At 43.0% G+C, this 20,672-nt stretch overlaps 1 protein-coding gene across 5 annotated transcripts in view; it reads right to left on the bottom strand.

Moving 5' to 3' along the window:
* ZNF157 (zinc finger protein 157) overlaps window positions 1-20,672 on the bottom strand; it is a 39,315-nt gene that overhangs the window by 10,647 nt on the left and 7,996 nt on the right. For 3 of the 5 annotated variants that reach the window (XM_045471462.1, XM_045471459.1, XM_045471461.1), the window contains one exon: window positions 13,689-13,767. The exons of the other annotated variants lie outside the window; for them this stretch is intronic. The gene's annotated coding sequence lies outside the window, so the exon portion shown is untranslated. The remainder of the gene's footprint in view (window positions 1-13,688; window positions 13,768-20,672) is intronic. 5 annotated transcript variants of the gene reach the window in all.

Raw genomic sequence — 20,672 nt, 5'->3', positions numbered from 1 at the left:
TGAACTATCGTTGGACTGCGAGCGTGGATGAGAGCCAGAAACTGGCTGGAGCTTGAGAGAGGTCTTGTCATTCTCCTGACGGAAGAAGGCCTCAGGCCCTGTATAAACCATCTGTGATGGAATTTGCATTGTTTCCTGAAAGGAGGATTCTGTAATCACTGTGTCAACTGGCATAGAGATTTCTCTTCATATAATGAGGATCGGGGATCTAAACTTACCCAAAAAGCTAGAGAGGCACCATTTGTTCCCATTGCAATGGCGGGTTTTGCAGCAATCATTATGTGTGGATTATATAACCTGAAGAGCAGGACAAATACTAAATGTTCAATGTTTATTTATTTTTGAGAGACAGAGAGAGAGAGAGTATGAGTAGGGAAGGGGCAGAGAGAAGAGGGAGACACAGAATCCAAAGCAGGCTCCAGGCTCTGAGCTGTCAGCACAGAGCCCGATGCGGGGCTCAAACCCACGAACTGTGAGATCATGACCAGGGCCGAAGTCAGACGCCCAACCGACTGAGCCACCCAGGCGCCCCAGCTAAATGTTGTCTGTTCACCCGTTCCACATGTGCGTGGCAGCCCAAGGCTTTGCTGTGGGAGCAAGGATTCTTGGTATGAGCTATTCCATGTATGAGGAGTTCTGGGCAAGGCCTAAACCTTAGAAGAAGAGATAATGTCAGGGCGCCTGGCTGGTTCAGTTGACAGGGCATCTTTATTTTTAATGTTTATTTATTTTGGGGAGGGAGAGAGAGCACGAGTGGGAGAGGGGCAGGCAGAAAGCGTGGGGACAGAGGATCCGAAGCGGGCTCTAGCCCTACACTGACAGCAGCGAGCCCAAGGAGGGGCTCGAACGCACAAACTGCGAGATCATGACCTGAGCCGAAGTCGGACGCTCAACTGAGCCACCCAGGTGCCCCCAGTCGGTAGAGCATCTTGATCCCAGGGTCACGAGTTCAAGCCCCACATTGGGCGTGGAGCCTACTTTAAAAGAAAATTAAAAAAAAATAAGAGCAACTGTTTTGGTCTTGGTGGTGGTGGTTAGACATCTCATTTGAAGGTTATATGTTCATGTTCAAAATAAATCATTAGTGCCTGGGTAGCTCAGTTGGTCAAGCATCTGCCTCTCGATTCTGGCTCAGGTCACGATCTCACAGTTGGTTGGTTCAAGCCCTGCGTCGGGCTCTACGCTGACAGTGCAGAGCCTGCCTGAGATTCTCTCTCCCTCTCTCTCTGCCCCTCCCCTGCTCACTCACTCTCACACTCTCTCTCTCTCTCTCTCTCTCTCTCTCTCTCAAAAATAAATAAACTTAAAAAGAAAAGAAAAATCATTAGAATGAGTCAATTACCTGGTAATTGAATATTGGCTTCCTTTTATACAGGCTTGATTTGGCTGGTGACTAAATTATTAGTGCCTAGTTCCCCAGGGGAGTCAAATTAGCACCAAAAAAAACGTCCCTTTCAAATGCACTTGATAGTGGTAAAATGTTCAGCTTCTTCAACTCTTCCGATGAAATCAGTTCTAAAGAGGACAACATGCAACTCCTGAAGTATTTTCAGTTTTTTGGGCTATTGAAGGGTTGGCTATTGGAGCCCCTTTCAGAACGGTGCGTGGAATATAACATCATAAGCCTCCCCACAACCGAAAATGTGTGTATATGTGTTTAAACCAAACCTAAAAAGCTGATAAAAGGGCTCCTTAGAAGTAGTATTTATTTCAGGATTATACTTGCAAACATGGAATAATTATGGATCTTAGCTTAGCTTAGCTGTTTGTGAGTGCAGAATTATATTTATGCTGCTGTTATATTAGAATAATTTTAAATGCCAGGCACCTGGGTGGCTCAGTTGGTTAAGCGTCCAACTCTTGGTTTCAGCTCAGGTCATGATCTCACGGTTTCCTGAGTTCGAGCTCTGTGACGGGCTCTGTGCTGGCAGCACGAAGCCTGCTTGGGATTCTCTCTTTCCCTCTCTCTCTGCCTGTCCCCCACTTGCTCTCTCTCTCTCAAAATAAATAAGCAAACAAAAAAAATTTTTTTTAAAGAAAAGAGTAATTTTAAAGTCCTCTTGATACAAAACAGATGAACATAAGGGAAGGGAAGCAAAAATAAATATAAAAACAGGGAGGGGGACAAAACATAAGAGACTCTTAAATATAGAGAACGGAGGGTTGTTGGAGCGGTTGTGGGAGAGGGGATGGGCTAAATGGGGGAGGGGCATTAAAGAATCTATTCCTGAAATCACTGTTGCACTTCATGCTTACTAAATAAATACATTATTAAAAATAAATAAAGTCCTCTTGAAATAGAAAGCTACCTTTTAAGTGCTAATGCAAAGGCAAATGAAAAACACTTTTTAAACATGCGAAGTATGTTTATTTTTCCTGTAAGAACCATAAATGCTAATAAATTACCTAAAACGGAAGTGACCAATGATTTATGAGCAAGCTGCTTTGGTCAGACATTACAAACTTTGGTATACTCCAGAACGTGTTACTGCACTTGTGAAATTTCTCTTGTCTAACCTAACTTCACATCCCACGGTGATACCATGGTAAATGTAGTGTTATTAAAGTAAGTGAAGACGTTTAAAAAAAAACACCATCGTTGTCAACCCCTGGTACTAAACAAAAAACGCAGCACCTGATCAGATTACTTGGGATTTTGCAGGGTGCGTGCTCCACATCTATAGGTATTGCTAAGCTCCTATCTACAAAATTACCCAAAAGAAGGTCATATTTGAATAAGATGCTGAAAAAAAGTAAGCAGTCTCAATTGTAAAAAGCAGTGGCTCTTTTTTTTTATGGTGAAAAAACGTATATTTAGATTTAGCCAGCTGGACTCAGTTTAGATGATCCCAATTTTGTTGGCAACACCCAAAGCATCATAGTCAGGAGCCAGTCGAATATATATATGTCTTCTCTTCCCCATCGGGCCCGATCAGAGTGTTGACTTTGGCCACATCCATGTCACAGAGCTTCTTCACAGCCTGTTTGATCTGGGGCTTGTTGGCCTTGACATCCACAATGAACACAAGTGTGTTGTCCTCTATTTTCTTCGTGGCTGACTCGGTAGTCAGGGGGAACCTGATGACGGCATAGTGACCAAGCTTGTTTCCCCCCGGGGCGCTCTTTTGAGGGTATTTGGGCTGCCTTCAGAGATGCAGTGTCTTGAGCCGTCGGAAGGGAGGTGGCATGTGGGTCTTTCTCTGTGCGACTGGACGCCTTTCAGCACTGCTTTCTTGGCCTTCAAAGCCTTTGCTTTGGCTTCCGCTTTGGGAGGGGGTGGAGCCTCCTTCCTCGCCTTTGGTGCCACCTTCGCAAAAGGGAACAGTAGCTCTCTTGATGCCTTTGGCCATTATGATCCACACTCAGACATGATTTTGAAAGCGTATGCAACTTGTACTAATGGAGACAGGAGCCCAGTAGGCTCATGAACCAAATGACCATGGTGACAGGGATGGAGGCTATATATGGAACCAGCGACACAGACTCTCACTCACCAAGGCTGACCTGGCCACAGCGACAGCACAGTGGCCAAGGTGCCAGCAGCAGAGACCAACACTGAGTCTCTGACATGGCCCCACACTCTGGGGTTATCAGCCAGCTGGCTGGTGGCAGGTGGATTACACTGGGCCGCGTCCACACGGTGAAAATTTTTGTAATCTTGGGTTAGGTGAACGTTTCCCAAATACAGCGCTTTTTAAAAGCAAGACCCGTAAAAGAAAAAAAAAATAGTAAATCAGGCTCCATCAAAATTAATGTCTTGTTTTTTGGCAAAACTCCATGAAGAGAATGAAAACACAATCCAAGACTGGGGAAAGGATTTGCAAATTACCTATCTGATAAAGACAGCATGGGAGAATGGCCTTTTGAAGGCTCAGCTGCAGTTCTAACTAGGTGATGATACCTTGCAGAGCTGAGACGATATCCACCAGGAGGCTGTACAGCCTCGGAATCAGCATCTAATATATGGTACTGTTTCTCCCAGAGACGGGAGTCACGGATCCAGAATTCAGAGGGGGGAAATGGGAACGGCATATCACTGACTTTGCCCATAATGATCAGTGAGCAAAAATGTTCCTGCTCGTCCGTGTGACCTTTATGCTCTGCTGGTATAGAGATCTCAGTTCCAAAGGGATGAATGCTTGGGGCGCCTGGGTGGCTCGACGCTTGGTTTGGGCTCAGGTCATGATCTCACGATTGGTGAGGTCGAGCCCCACATTGGGCTCCGCGCTGACATCGCAGAGCCTGCTTGGGAGTCTCTCTCTCTCCCCCTCAAAATAAATAAAATAAATTTTAAAAAACATAAGAGTGATTCCGTTTCACTGGAACCTAAGACTGCCACCCAGAAGCTTTGGGCTTCTCATGCCTCTGAAGCAACAGGCAAGGAAGGGAGTTGCCGTGTTGGCTAGGGAGACGGAGTCTGCTGATACACCATGGAGGTATGGAGGGATACGCCTGAAATATAGAAGGCCCCCTGAGGCATACTATCCTGCTGTGTGATTAAAGTCAGTGGACAACCATACAACCCAATTCAGGCAACTATTAATAGACGGACCCTGAAGGAATGAAGGTTTAGGTCACCGCACTAAGTAAAGAAGCGTGACCCAGCGAGGTGCCTGCTGAGGGCAACGGGAATACGGGATGGATAGAAGAATGTATTTATAAATACCAGGATGGTTGCATCATGTTAGGCAGAAGGATGATCTTGTTATTGTCTTTATTTGGGGACTGGGTATGGCTTAGGGTGACGTGTGTGGGCGCCAAGTTGACAAGGGCTGGACTGTGATGGTCAGTTTTATGTGTCAAGTGGGCTAGCTATCATCCCCAGGTACTCAATCAAACACTAATCTGGGCGTTGCTGTGAAGTTAGTTTGTAGATGTATTTAACATCTACCATGAGTTGATTTTAGTACAGAAGATTATCCTTGATAATCTGGAGTGGGTTTTATCCAATCAGTGGAAAGGTCTTATGAGCAAAACTGGAGTCTCCCTGAAGAAGAAACTCTACCTGTGGATGGCAATGTCTGGCTCCTGCCAGCTTCCACTTTGCCCTTCCTGCTGGCTCACTCTATGGATTTGGGACTTGATTAGCCAACTCACACAATCACTTAATCCAATTTCTTGCAATAAATCTCTTTTTAAAAATTTGTTAATGTTTATTTATTTTTGAGAGAGCGAGATAGTGCGAGTTGGGGAGGGGCAGAGAGAGAGGGAGACACAGAATCAGAAGCAGGCTCCAGGCTCCGAGCTGTCAGCACAGAGCCTGACGTGGGGCTCCAATTCACGAACAATGAGATCATGACCTGAGCCGGAGTCGGGCGCTTAAACGACTGAAGCACCCCAGGTGCCCCATTGCAATAAATCTGTTAATGTACATATATATCCCCTAGTGGCTCTGTTTTCTCTGGTAGAACTATGACTGATACAGGGTACCCAGTTGGGCCTTTAATCCATTGACAAGCAATCCTTATAATATACAAAGAGAAGGCAGACACAAAGGAGAGGGTCGTGTAAAGACAGAGGCAGAAATTATAGTGATACAGCCACAAACCAAGGAATACCCATAACCATAAGGAGCTGGAAGAAGGAGGCAAGCAAGAGAAAAAGCCTAGACTGCCCTGAAGAGACTGTTGGAAGAAATACAGACGTGAAAGGCACTGCTGGAGAGGGCTCAGAAGGAGGTGAAAAAGATGGCAAGGGAGGGGCGCCTGGGTGGCTCAGTCGGTTGGGCATCCGACTTCAGCTCAGGTCATGATCTGGCAGGCATTTCACAAGTTCGAGCCCCACATCAGGCTCTGTGCTGACAGCTCGGAGCCTGGAGCCTGCTTCGGATTCTGTGTCTTCCTCTCTCTCTGCCGCCCCCACCCACCATGCTCTCTCTCTCTCTCTCTCTCTCTGAGGTAAATAAACACTAAAAAATTAAAAAAGAAGATGGCAAGGGAAATTTCTATCATCTTAGAGAATACATGCATCACGAACAGAATGGTAACAGACACAGAAACATTAAAGGTGCTTCTGGTGAGGCTTCAGATGAAAATGAGGAACACGTTATTGGAAACGGAAGGAAAGACTATCCTTGTTATACAGTAGAGGGAGACTTGGTAGAATTGTGTTCTATAGTTCTGTGGGAACTAAAACTTGTAAGGAATGACCCTGGATAACTTAGCTGAGAGATTTTCCAGTGAACCATTGAAGGTGTAGCCTGTTTTTGTCTTGCTGCTCATAGTAAAAGGTAAGACAAAAGGAACATATTGAGTCAGGAACTGTTAAGCAAAAAAAGAACCAACAGTGAATGATCCGTTATATTCTCAGCCTACCCATCTCGTAATGAATGCTAAACTCAGAAAATTCATTGTTGGAAACTAGAGCTGTGGAAAGCCAAGGGTGTGGCCAGACAATCTCCTCCTGAAGAGATTAGGTGTGTGACTCATGGATCCACTGGACCATCTCAGCCAAATCCAGGAATAGAGATGAGACTATCCAGTAAAGATCTTTGGGGGCCCTTCTGTCTAATGAGGACACACACGAGGGAGTCACAAGGCTTTTGTGAACGTTATATGTTCAGAAACACTGACAGCTCGAACTGAAAGGCATGGATGCAGGACAAAAAGAGAGAACGCTGGGAGCTTCCGGGCTGGTGGACACGTAGAAAGGTGGGGAGACTGGTGTGCCTAGAGAGGGCATGGAAGCTCTATATCCCTTCCCCATACCTCGCCTTATGTGTCTCTTAATCTGGCTGTTGGCTCGTTTATCATATCCTTTAATAAACTGGTAAACATTTAAAAAACTGAGACAAGGATGTCAGACTTCCAAAATTTTATAGGCAGGAAACTGACTGAGGGAGCTGGCTGACTGTAAATGTTTGCCACCCTGCAAGAAAAAAGGAAGAATGACTTAAAAGGCACAGTCAGAACGGAAGTGTAGGTCCAGAGGGAGAGGCCAATGGAGCCACTGTAGGCAGTGCAGAGGCTGGAAGTGTTGCCGCAGGTCCAGAAGATCAAGAAAGAGTCTGATGCAAGAGAAAGAAACACTACTGCAGTCACTCAATTCTGTCTTCCGATGGTTCTTCCTTGATAGAACAGCTCCCTCCCAACTCTGATCGAGAAAAAGCACGGCAGTTTGCTGCACAGGCAGAAAGACCAGCTACATTCATGGGACACTCGTCCAATGGAGACATTTGGACACCATGGGGGGCAGTACTTTACCCATGACTTGTCATCTGGATATTGGTTAGCAATTTCCAACTTAGTAATGTTCCTCCTGCACAGACTTATTTGAGAGCATTGTCAGGACACTCAAGTCGTGCACCATCTGGTACCCCGGGAAAAAAAACTAAAAAAGAACCAGCCAGGACAGAGTGTCAGAAAAGCATGGGTTAAGACCTCAGAAAGGAAGGGCAACAGATTAAGGACTCAAGATGATGGTGAAGAGGAAAACACATGGAATGCAAATTCTACTCAACAGAGGTGGTGATGCAGTAAGACTACAACAATATACGCACTAATCATTGTTTGTCTCATGATTTAATTCAACCAAAATTCTACTGGGCGTATTAGAGAGTATACTCGGGGGCACGTGGGTGGCTCAGTCGGTTACGCCTCCAACTCTTGGTTTCGGCTCAGGTCATGATCTCAGCCTGCTTGGATTCTCTCTGTCTCTCCCCCTCTCTCTGTCCCCACCACACACACACACACACGCACACGCACACACACACTCTCTCTCTCTCTCTCTCAAAATAAATAAATAAACTTAAAAAAAAATAATATTACACTGTATGTTAACTAACTGGAATTTAAAAACATAAAAATATTCTGTTGGGGAAATAGGACTGCTTTATGTTTTCCAACTAATCTAAGTCTATTTATTTATTTTGAGAGAGACGGAAAGCACAAGTCAGGGAGGGGCAGAGAGAGAGAATCCCAAGCAGGTTCCACACTGTCAGTATGGAGCCTGATGCGGAGCTCGAACCCACAAACCATGAGATCATGACCTGAGCCAAAGTTAGATGCTGAACCTACCGAGCCACCCACGTGCCCCCAGCTAATCTCTATTTTAAAATATTTCTTTAATCCTGTTTACTGGGTGTGAGTTAAAACACATGAAGCAACGGAACAGAAAACCATCAACAAAATGAAAAGGCAACCTATTGAATGGGAGAAGATATTTGTAAATGAGATGTCATATCCAAAATACATAAAGAACTTAAACGACTCAATACCAAAAAAAAATCCCCGATTAAAACATGGACAGAATGGGACACCTGGGTGGCTCAGTCAGTTAAGCATCCGACCTTGGCTCAGGTCGTGATCTCGCAGTTCGCGAGTTCGAGCCCCGTGTCAGGCTCTGTGCTGACAGCTTGGAGCCCGGAGCCTGCTTCGGATTCTGTGTCTCCCTCTCTCTCTGCCCCTCACCCACTCACATTCTGTCTCCCTCTATAAAATAAATAAACATTAAAAAATTATTCAAAAAATTAAAAATGGGCAGAGGATCCAAATAGATATTTTTCCAAAGAAGACAGACAGAGGGCCAACAAACACATGAAAAGATGCTCGACATCCCTCATCGTCAGGGAAGTGCAAATCAAAACCACAATGAGATATCACTTTACAGCAGTCAGAATGGCTAGTACCCAAAAGAAAAGAAATAACCAGTATTGGCAAGGGTGTGGAGAAAAAGAAATCCTGGTGCGCCATTAGTGGGAATGTAAATTGGTCCAATCACTGTGGAAAACAGTATGGTGGTGCTCCAAAAATTTACTACCACTTTGGAGGACAGTAATTTAATTACTCAAAAAATTTAAAATAGAATTACCATACGATCCAGTAATTCCACTACTGCGTATCTACACAAAGAAAATGAAAACACTATTTTGAAAAGATATACGCACCCCTATGTTGATTGCAGCATTATTTATATGGAGGCAGCCCAAGTGCTCACCCGTAGATGAATGGATAAAGAAAATGAGGTAGATCTATACGTATGTCTACATACATACTAGAATACTGCTCAGCCATAAAAAAGAATGAGATCTTGCCATCTGCAATCACATGGATGGGTCTGGAAGGTATTATGCTAAGCGAAATAAGTCGGACAGAGAAAGACAAGTACCGTATGATTCCACTTCTATATGGAACCTAGAAAACAAAACAAACAGACTCGTAAATACAGAGAACAAACTGGTAGTTGCCAGAGTATAGGTGGATGGGGAAATGAGCAAAACAGATAAAGGGGATTAAGAGTTAGAAACCTCCAATTACAAAATAAATACATCACACAGATACAAAGTACGGCATAGGGAACACAGTTAATACTGCAATACTGTATGGTGACAGATAGTAATGTGTAGAACTGCCGAATCAATACGTTGCACACCTGAAACTAACATAATGGTGTATGTTGAGGAAGTTTTAACTTAAAAGTAAATTATTCTATAACCTATAATTCTATAACCTATCATCTACAATCTACATATTCCCCTGGGGGGAAGAAAAACCCACTCTAACTCGGAAGAGTCAAAAGATAAACAACTAACTGGTTGCAAACTCCCTGCATAAGGTAACCAGCTGTCAGAAGCCTAAAGAGTCGAAAGGCGTGACACCAGTAACCTCCATCAGCTTCCTTATGTAGCATTTCATACACCCAATATCACTATTCTCCTCTCAGATGGCATGCTTTGCTTAGAAGTATGTTACTCTAAAACTCTTTTTTGGGGGGAGCGCCTCGGTGGCTCAGTCGGTCGAGCGTCCAACTTTGGCTCAGGTCATGATCTCGTAGTTCGTGGGTTCAAGCCCCACATCACGCTCAGTGCTGTCAGCGGAGAGCCCACTTGGGATCCTCTGTCCCCCTCTTCTCCTTGCCTCTCCCCCACTCGCGCTCTCTCTCTCAAAAATAAATAAGCATTTAAAATAAATAAATAGGGGCGCCTGAGCGGCTCAGTTGGTTAAGCGTCCAACTCTTGGTTTCGGCTCAGGTCATGATCTCACGGTTCGTGGGTTCGAGCCCCACGTCAGGCTCCATGCTGGCAATGTGGAGCCTGCGTGGGATTCTCTCTCTCCCCCTCCCCAGCTTGAGCTCACGCTCTCTCTCAAAATAAATAAATAAACTTTAAAAAAATTTAATAAATAAGCAAAAGAAGTAAAGTTCTGTAATTTTAATCTGAATTGAAAATGAATTCTGTAGTTTTCATTCTCTCAAGAAAAAGTACGCTGAGTTCTGCTTCCAGGAAAATACACGTAAATGTACTCTTCCCTAGTCCTCCTGCTAAGTACATCTAAGAACCCTGGACACTATATATAAAAACAAAGAAGAGAATTTTCTATGTACAGCATCATGTCATCTGCAAATGACAGTTTCACTTCTTCTTTACCAATATGGATGCCTCTTATTTCCTTTTCTTGTAGGACTGCTGTCGCTCGGACTTCCAGTACTATGTTAAATTAAAGTGGCAAGAGCAGACATCCTTGTCTTCTTCCTGATCTTAGAGGAAAAGCTCTCAATTAACCCTCACACACCATTGGTGGGAATGTAAACTGGTACAGCCACTGTGGAAAACAGTATGGAGGTATCTCAAAAAAATCTGAGGGACACCCGGCCGGCTCAGTTGGTAGAACATGTGACTCTTGAGCTCAGGGTCATGAGTTCAAGACCCGTGTTGGGTGTGGAGCCTACTGAAAAAGAGATTTCAAATCGAAATACGATATGACCCAGTAATTCTACTACAGGAATGAAGTGAAAATGAAGAAAAGGCAAATGAAAACGCTAATTTGAAAAGATACACGCACCCCCATGTGTACGGCAGCCTTATTTACACTAACCAAGATATGGAAGCAACCCAAGTGATCACTAACAGATGAATGGATGAGGAAGATGTGGTGCATACACAATGGCGTATTACACAGTCATAGAAAAGGATGATATCGAACCATTTGTGACATGGGTGGACCTAGACGGTATTAGGTTAAGTGAAATAAGACCGAGAAAGACAAACGTCAGAAGATTGCATTCATATGTGGAATCCAAACAAAACCCCAAATGAATAAACGAACAAAAAGCAGAATCACACCTATGAATACAGCAAACAAACTGGTGGCTGCCAAAGGGAGGGGGTGGGAGAATGGGCAAAATGGGTGAAGGCGAGTGGGAGACACAGGCTTCGGGTTATGAAACGATGAAGTCACGGGAGTGACAGGCACAGCATAATGGTATCTACACTTGTGGTGGGCAGAGAATAATGTATAAACGTGTCAAACTGCTATGCTGAACACGTAAAACTAATTAGTGTAACTGTGTGTCAACTATACCCACATTAAAAAAGGCACGGCATAAGGAATATAGTCAATGAACGCTATCGCGATAGCTCCGTATGGCAAAAAAAGGAGGCTAGGCTGGCGGTGGGCACGGCTTAATGTATAAATCCGCTGATTCACTATGGGGTACACCTGAAACTAATGTAACACCAGGTGTCGCCTATACTCAAATTTAAAAGTTTAAGAAATAAATAAGATATATTTCAGTAGTCAAAAATAATAATAATTCCTTCCTACCTGTGGTGCTCCCTGTCTGGGTCATAATAAAATATATTTAATTTTAAAAAGAAAATAAAATGAAGAAGACTGTGCCACTTGGAGATGAGGCAGATCAGTGGGGGACTTAAAACTCCAGGAACAACATAGCAGTGATTCCCCTGAGTTTTCTTTATACCACATATATCCCACAGTAGGTGCTGGAGACACAGGCAACCCAAAAATTCCAATGGACTAAGAAAGTCTGCTTTATCTGGTCAAAGGACCAGGAAAAGGACAACCTAGCAAGAAAGCATTTTTTTAAAATATTTATTTATTGGGGTGCCTGGGTGGCCCAGTTGGTTAAGCGACTGACTTCGGCTTGGGTCCTGATCTCACGGTTCGTGAGTTCGAGCCCCGTGTCGGGCTCTGTGCAGACAGCCCGGAGCCTGGAGCCCGCTTCGGATTCTGTGTCCCCCTCTCTCTCTGCCCCTCCCCACTCATGCTCTGTCTCTCTCAAAAATAAATACACTTAAAAAAATTTTTTTTAAATAATTATTTATCTATTTTGAGAGAGAAAGAGAGAGAGAGAGCATGAGCGGGGGGGGGGAGGGGGGGTGAACAGAATGCCAAGCAGGTTCCATGTCAGCATGGAGCCTGACACGGGGCTCGATCTCACGAACCATGAGATCACGACCTGAGGTGAGATCAAGAGTTGGATGCTTAAGCGACGGAGCCACCCAGGTGCCCCCAGAAAACTTTGAAATAATAACCAACTTATTCCAGCCAAGCATCGTGGGAGAAAAGCACGAAAACCTATGGGTCCCGGCTCCATCCCGTCAGCAAAAGCCAAGTGGGGAGCATATACTTCCACTTCTTTGTGGCTTTGACAAAGTGCTATACCCCCTACAACACTGGAGTGGTATCACAAAAGACAAAGCAGGGAGCTGAGGCTCATCCCTTCTGGGCAGCAAGGAGCCTCCTCACTCAGTGCCGTCAGTGAAGAAACCAGGGGGAGCCTGGACGTCCATCGCAAATCAGCAGCAATGAGGCATCCTTCCCCCGTCCTACCGAGTAGTGGTATCAGAGGTCTAGCGGAGAGTCAGGAGAGGTGTCTGGAAAGATACAATGGAAAGCTGGAACCCGACACCTGCCCAGAAGTAACGAGAAGCTCTCTACCTCGGGTTCAAGGGAAGCCAACTGGGAAACCTGGGTTTATTCTGCTGCCTGGTAGTGGTGACATGTCATCCTTTCTTCCCCAGCTGCACTGAAGTTAGAGGAAGCCAGCTAAAACCAGTTTAAATAAGAACCAGAATCTCGTAACATCATATCAAAAATGTCTAACGGTTTCGATGGATAATCACTCATATCAAGAACCAGAAAAGGGGCGCCCGGGTGGCTCAGTCGGTTAAACGTCCGACTTTGGCTCAGGTCATGATCTCACAAGCTTGTGAGTTCGAGCCCCGTGTCGGGCTCTGGGCCGGCAGCTCGGAACCTGGAGCCTGCTTCGGATTCTGTGTCTCCCTCTCTCTCTGCCCACCCGCCCTGTAAAATAAACATTTAAAAACTAAAAAGAACCAGAAAAATCTCAAACTGAATGAAAAAAAATCAACTGCTATCAAGACTGAGGTAACAGAGAAAACTGTCCGATGAAGACTTTGAATCAGCCATCACAAAAACACTTCAATGAGCGCGTCTCAGGAAAACACGAGAAGATACCAGGAAGACGCAAATGGAGATGTTAGACCTGAAAAATACAATAACTAAAATAAAAAACTCAATGGATGGCCTCAACAGCAGAACAGAGGAAACAGAGGAAAGAATGAATGAAGTGAAACACAGAACAGAAATTACCCAGTCTGAATCACAGACTAAATAGACTGGCGGGGGGGGGGGGGGGGGCGGGGGATGTGCCCCAAAGCTCTATAACAAAAGAACCAACATCTTGCCATCAGAAATCAGGAAGGAGAAGAAAAAGAGGTGAGGCTTTAAAAGTACCTGAAGAAATAACGAATAAAAATGTCCCAATTTGGCAAAACAAATACATTTACAGACTGAAGAACCAGAACAAATCCCAAACAGGATAAAACCAAAGAAATCCACACTAAGATATATTATCGTTAAACTTTTGAAAACCAGAGATTTAAAAAAATACATATTGAAAGCCATGAGAGAGAAATGACACCTTACCTACAGAAACAATTTGAATGACGGCAGATTTCACATCAGAAACCATAGAGGCCATAGGACGTAGCACATCATTTTTCAGCTGAAAGAAAAGAACTATCAACAATGAAAATATCCTTCAGGAATGAAGGAGAAATAAAGACATTCTCAGGCAGAAAAAAAAAAAAAAAAAACCCTAATACAATTTGTCCCGAGCAGATCTACCCTAAAAAGAATGGCTAAAGGAAGTCCCCTCAACAGAAAATGAAAGATAACAGAAGGAATCTTGGAACACCACAAAGAAAGAACAGATGCAGGAAACAAAAATATGGATAAACAGGGGCACCTGGGTGGCTCAGGTCATGACTTCGGCTCAGGTCATGATCTCATGGTTTGTGGGTTCGAGCCCCATGTTGGGCTCTGTGCTGACATCACGGAGCCTGGAGCCTACTTTGGATTCTGTGTCTCCCTCTCTCTCTGTCCCTCCTTCACTTGCTCTCTCTTTCCCTTTCTCTCTCTCTCAAAAATAAACATTAATAATAACAATAATAATAATAAGCTATACAGGGGCACCTGGCTGGCTCAGTCATCAGAGTGTGTGACTCTTGATCTCAGGGTCATGAGTTTGAGACCCACATGGGGGGTAGACTTTATTTAACAAAAAAAATAAAAATAAAAAATAAATAAAAAGCTATACAAAGAGATACACTCAAAAACACTCTAAGTAAATCAAAATGGAATTCTAAAAAATGTTCCCATGACCGACCGGGGAAAAATAAAACAGAAAATGAAACAGAACAAACACAGAAGAAAAAATAAAATAAGACCTAACTTATCATTACTCACATTGAATGTCAATGGTCTAACTGCACCAATTAAAAGACAGAAATTAGAAAAAAAAAATTACACACAGGACCCAAGTGTATGGTATCTGAAAGAAGGTCACTTCAAATATAGCAATATAGGCAGGTTGAAAGTAAAAGTATGAAAAGAGATATATCATGCAAACATTCATCAAAAGAAAGCAGAAATAATGTTAATTATACCTCAATAAAGTTGAAGAAAGCAAGCAGAAGTAGCTATACTAATATCAGACAAAGTAGACTTCAGAGAAAAAAATTACCAGAGACAGAGGGAAGACATCTAACGATAAAAACGCCAATTCATCCAAAGAGACAAATCAATCCTAAATGTAGAAAACAAAAGCAAAAGCTAATGAAACCGGAAAAAAAACAGAAAATGGGCAATTTGGGGGCGCCTGGTGGCTCAGCTGGTTGAGCATCCTCAGCTCAGGTCGTGATCCCAGGGTCGTGGGACAGAGCCCCACATTGGGCTCTGCGCTGAGCGTGGAGCCTGCTTAAGATTCTTTCTCTCTCTGGGGCGCCGGGGTGGCTCAGTCTCTTAAGCATCCGACTTCAGTTCAGGTCATGATCGCGTGGTTTGTGAGTTCAAGCCCCACGTTGGGCTCTCTGCTGTCAGCGCGGAGCCTGCCTCAGATCCTCTGCCCCTCCACTTCCCTCCCTCCCTCTCTCTCTGTCTCTCTCTCTCTCTCAAAAATAAATAAACATTAAGAAAAAGAGTCCTTCTCCCTCTGCCCCTCTACCCCACTTGCATGCTCTCTCTCTCTCAAATAGAAATTTTTAAAAAAGAAAAGAAAATGAGCAATTTTCCCTGACCACACTGGAATGAAACTAGAAATCAATAATGGAAAGCTCACAAGAGAGCAGAAAGCTAACAAGAGAGGGGCACCTGGGTGGCTCAGTTGGTTGAGTTGGTTCAGCTCAGGTCGTAATCTCACAGCTTGGCTCCTGAGTTCGAGCCCCGCATCAGGCTTTCTGCTGTCACGGCAGAGCCCACTTTGGATCCTCTGTCCTTCTCTCTCTGCCCCTCCTCTCTCTCTCTCTCTCTCTCTCTCTCTCTCTCTCTCTCTCTCTCACAAGAATAAACAAACATTTAAAAAAAGAAAGGTAACAAAACAATCTCCAAACACTTGGAAGCCAAATGACACATTTCTAATAATCTATGGTACAAGGAGAAAGTCTCAAAGGAAATTTTAAAAATACAATAAACAAAATGAAAATGAACATACATTTACAATTCGTGGAACACATCTAAAGCAGTGCTGAGAGGGAAGTCTCAAACCAAAAATCTAAGGTCCCGGGGCACCTGGGTGGCTCAGTCGGTTAAACGTCTGCCTCCTGTTTTCGGCTCAGGTCATGATCTCACGATTTTTGAGTAGGGGCTTGACATTTCTCTCTCCCTCTCTCTCAAAAAAAAATAAATAAACAAATAAACATTAAACATTTTTTAATAAAAAAAATAAACAAAAATAAAAACCTAAGGTCCATTTCAAAAACCTAGAAAAAGAAACCATATTGAGGTTATGCTGTGAAGGGTACAAACTTGGAACAGCAAGTGATTATAGGAAACAATATTATAAACTTCAAAGTTGTTAAGAAACTAGACTTAAATTGTTCCCACCACAAAAAAGAAATGATAATTATGTGATGTGATTGAGATGTTAGCAAACTTACACTAGTAATCATATTGCAATATATAAATGTATCAAACACATGTATACCTTAAACTTACACAATGTTATATATCAATACTTTAATTTTTAAACAAGAAAAACAATAGGACTAAAATAAACCCAGAGCAAGCAGAAGGAAAGAAATAGAAAAGAGAAAAAAATAGGGGCACCTGGAAGGCTCAGTACGTTAAGCGTCCGACTTTGATTCAGATCATGGTCTCATGGTTTGCCATTTCGCGCCCCTCATCGGGCTCTGTGATGATAGTTCAGAGCCTGGAGCCTGCTTCAGATTCTGTGTCTCCCTCTCTGCCCCTCCCCCATTCATGCTCCGTCTCTTTCTCTCTCTCTGTCTCTCAAAAATAAACATTAAAAAGAAAAATTTTTTAAAGAAAAGAGCAAAAATTAGTGAAGTTGAAAACAGAAAAATAGGGGCGCCTGGGTGGCGCAGTCGGTTAAGCGTCCGACCTCAGCCAGGTCACGATCTCACGGTCCGTGAGTTCGAGCCCCGCGTCAGGCTCTGGGCTGATGGCTCGGAGCCTGGAGCCTGTTTCCGATTCTGTGTCTCCCTCTCTCTCTGCCCCTCCCCCGTTCATGCTCTGTCTCTCTCTGTCCCAAAAATAAATAAACATTGAAAAAAAAAAAAGAAAACAGAAAAATAATAGATAAAAATCAGTGAAATAAATCTTTGAAAAGATCAATAAAATTGACAAATTTTTGGCAAGACTGAAAAACAGAGAAGACACAAGTTACCAAAATCAGGAATGAAACAAAGACTATCACTACAGACCTTGCAGACATCAAAAGGATAATAAAATTATAAATAATTCTTCATATACACATTTGATAACTTACATAAAATGAACTACTTCCTAAAAAAAAAACCACAAACTATCACAAATTGCCTGAAATGAAATAATTTGAATAGCCCTAGTACTACTAAGGAAATTTAATCCATAATTTTTTTTTTTTAATTTTTTTTTTTCAACGTTTATTTATTTTTGGGACAGAGAGAGACAGAGCATGAACGGGGGAGGGGCAGAGAGAGAGGGAGACACAGAATCGGAAACAGGCTCCAGGCCCTGAGCCATCAGCCCAGAGCCCAACGCGGGGCTCGAACTCACGGACCGCGAGATCGTGACCTGGCTGAAGTCAGACGCTTAACCGACTGCGCCACCCAGGCGCCCCAATCCATAATTTAAAAGAAGAGAAAAGAAGGAAAAAAGAAAGAAAGGGAGGGAGGGAGGGAGGGAGGGAGGAAGGAAGGAAAGAAGGAAGAAAGGAAAGGAAAGGAAAGGAAGGAAGGAAGGAAGGAAGGAAGGAAGGAAGGAAGGAAGGAAAAGAAAAGAAAGAGAAAGAAAGAAAGAAAGAAAGAAAGAAAGAAAGAAAGAAAGAAAGAAAGAAAGAAAGAAAGAAATCACTGGCCCACACAGTTTTCCTGGAGAGTTCTGTCAAATTCTTTTAAAGAATTAACACCAATTGCAAAACCTCTTACAGGAAAAAGAAGAGGAAGTAATTCTTCCTAACTCATTCTACAAAGCTAGTTATTTACCTGTGATAAGCTTAAAAGGGGGTCCCCAAATATATCCGCATCCTAATCCTGACAGCCTGTGGATATCACCTCTAAAAAATGGCAAGAGTAAAAGGGTCTTTGCAGGTGTGATTAAGGATCTCAAGATGAGAGGAGTATCCTGAATTATCCAGGTGGGTCCTAAACGCAGTCACATGTACCCTAACAAGAGGAACGTAGAAGAAAATTTGCCACACACACAGAGGGCAGTGATGTGAAGCCAGAACAGAGACAGATTCGAAGATGCTGGTGGCCATAAGAATGGAATGAGGAAGGCCAAGGAACAGGGGCAGCCTCCAGAAGCTAGAAGAGGCAAGGAAGGTTCTGGAGGGAGCACAACCCTGCCAAAACCTTGATTTGGGCCCAGGGATACTTATTTTGGACTTAAGGCCTCTGGAACTGCGAGAGAACAAATTTCTGTCATTTTAAGCCACCAAGTGTGTGGCAATTTGTTGCGGCAGCCACATGAAGCTAACACATTCCCTGATTACAAAGTCAGACAAACACAGTATAAAAAAGAAAACCACACCCCAATATCACTCATGAATATGTAGGCAAAAATTCTTGACAAAATATTAGCAAATATAACTCAGCAATATATTAAAAGAATTATAGGGCGCCTGGGTGGTTCAGTCGTTAAGAATCTGACTTTGGCTCAGGTCATGATCTCATGGTTCGTGAGTTCGAGTCCCACATCAGGTGAGTTCGAGCCCCACTTCGGGTGAGCCTCGCTTCTCTCTCTCTCTCTCTCTCCGTATCTCTCTCTGTCTCTCTCTGCCCCTTGTGGGATTTTCTCTCTCTCTCTCTCTCTCTCTCTGCCCCTCGCTCACTTGTGCCCTCTCTCTTTCAAAAAAAAAAAAAAAAGAATTATACACCATATCCAACTGGGGTTTATTCTAGGAATGCAAGGCAGGTTCAATATTCAAAAATCAATCCATGTAATCCACCACATTAAGAGGATTTTTAAAATCACATGATCATATCAACGCATGTAAAAAACAGCATTTGACAAAATTCAATATTCATTCCTACAAAAAAAATATGAATAGAAACAGGAAGAGACAGGAACTTCTTAAACCTAATAAAGAGCATCTAAAACAAAACCGCAGCTAACATTACACTTAATGGTGAAAGACAAGATTAACCAGCAAGGCAAGAACGTCCATTCTCACAATTCTTATTCAACATAGTGCTAGAAGTTCTAACCTGTGCAATAAGGCAAAAAATGGAAATGAAAGGCGTACAGAATAAAAAAGAAGAAAGAAAAAGTCCCTATTTACAGATGATATGATTGTCTATGTAGAAAAATCACAAAACTTTGGGGCTCCTGAGTGGCTCAGTCCGTTAAGCGTCCAACTCTTTATTTTGGCTCAGGTCATGATTTCACAGTCGTGAGTTAGAGCCCTCACATCAGGTTCCATGGGGCATGGAGTGTGCTTAAGATTCTCTCTCTCTCTCTCTCTCTCTCTCTCTCTCCCTATGCCCCTCCCCCATGCACACACGTACTCTTTCTCAAAACTTTTTTTTTAAATCACAAAAAAATCTACAAAAAATAAAACTCCTAGGACTAATAATTGAATTCATCAAAGTCACAGGAAACAAAATATAATACAAAAATCAACTGTATTTCTATGTTAGCAATGAAAATGTGGACTCCAAAATAAAAAAAATACAAAACCATTTATAATCACTCAAAAAAATGAAATACTTACGTATAAATCTAACAAACTATGTACAAAAGTTGTAATAACTACAACAGACTGGCCATCTTGAGAAAAAAGAACACCGCGGGCCTCATGCTCTCTGATTTCAAACTATAATACAAAGCTATAGGAATCAAAACAGTGTGGTATTGGCATAAAAACAGACACACAGATCAATGGAACAGAATAGAGAGCTCAGAAATAAACCCACACACATATGGCCAATTAATTTACAACAGAGGACCCAAGAATAGTCAGTGAAGAAAAAGGACAGTTTTTTCAATAAATGGTGTTGGAAAAACTGGGACAGCCACATGCAAAAAAATGAAACTTTTTTTCAAAGTTTCACCAGGCACAAAAATTAACTCAAAATGAATTAAAGACTTGAACCTAAAGCCTGAAACCATAAAACTCCAAGAAAACATAGACACTAAGCTCCACGGTAAAGATTTTTTGGATTTGACACCAAAAGCAAAGGCAACAAAAGTAAAAATAAACTACTGGTACCACACCAAAGTAAAAAGCTTCTGCACAGCAAAGGAAACCATCAACTAAATGAAAAGGCAAACTACCGAACGGCAGAAAATATTTGTAAAGCGTATATCTGATAAGGGGTTCATATCCAAAATATATGAATAACTCACACAACTCAATGGCAAAATAAAAAAAATCCGATTTAAAAATGAGCAGAGGAGGGGCGCCTGGGTGGCTCAGTCAGTTAAGCGTCCGACTTCGGCTCAGGTCACGATCTCACAGTTGGTGAGTTCGAGCCCCGCCTCGGGCTCTGTGCTCTGAGCTCGGGCTCGGAGCCTGGAGCCCGCTTCGGATTCTGTGTCTCCCTCTCTCTCTGCCCCTCCCCGCTACTCGCGCGCGCACGCTCTCTCTCTCTCTCAAAAATAAATAACATTAAAAAAATTTTTACAAAAAAATAGGCAGACGATCTGAGTAGACAGTTTCCAAAGAAGACATGCAGATACTCAACAAGTACATGAAAAGATGCTCAACGTCAGTAATCTAGGGGTGCCTGCCTGGCTCATTTGGTAGAGCGTGCGACTCTTCATCTCAGGGCTGTGAGTTCGAGTCCCACATCGGGCATGGAGCCTACTTTTGAAAAGAATCACTAATCATGGGAGAAATACAAATCGAAACCACGGCAAGATATCACCCCACACCTGTTAGAATTGCTAGGCAGTGTCAAAAAGGCA

Source organism: Leopardus geoffroyi, chromosome X, assembly GCF_018350155.1.
Source record: "Leopardus geoffroyi isolate Oge1 chromosome X, O.geoffroyi_Oge1_pat1.0, whole genome shotgun sequence".
Taxonomy (NCBI): Eukaryota; Metazoa; Chordata; class Mammalia; order Carnivora; family Felidae; genus Leopardus; species Leopardus geoffroyi.
The sequence above is the reverse complement of the archived record's forward strand: the minus strand, read 5'-3'. Positions and strand labels throughout refer to the sequence as shown.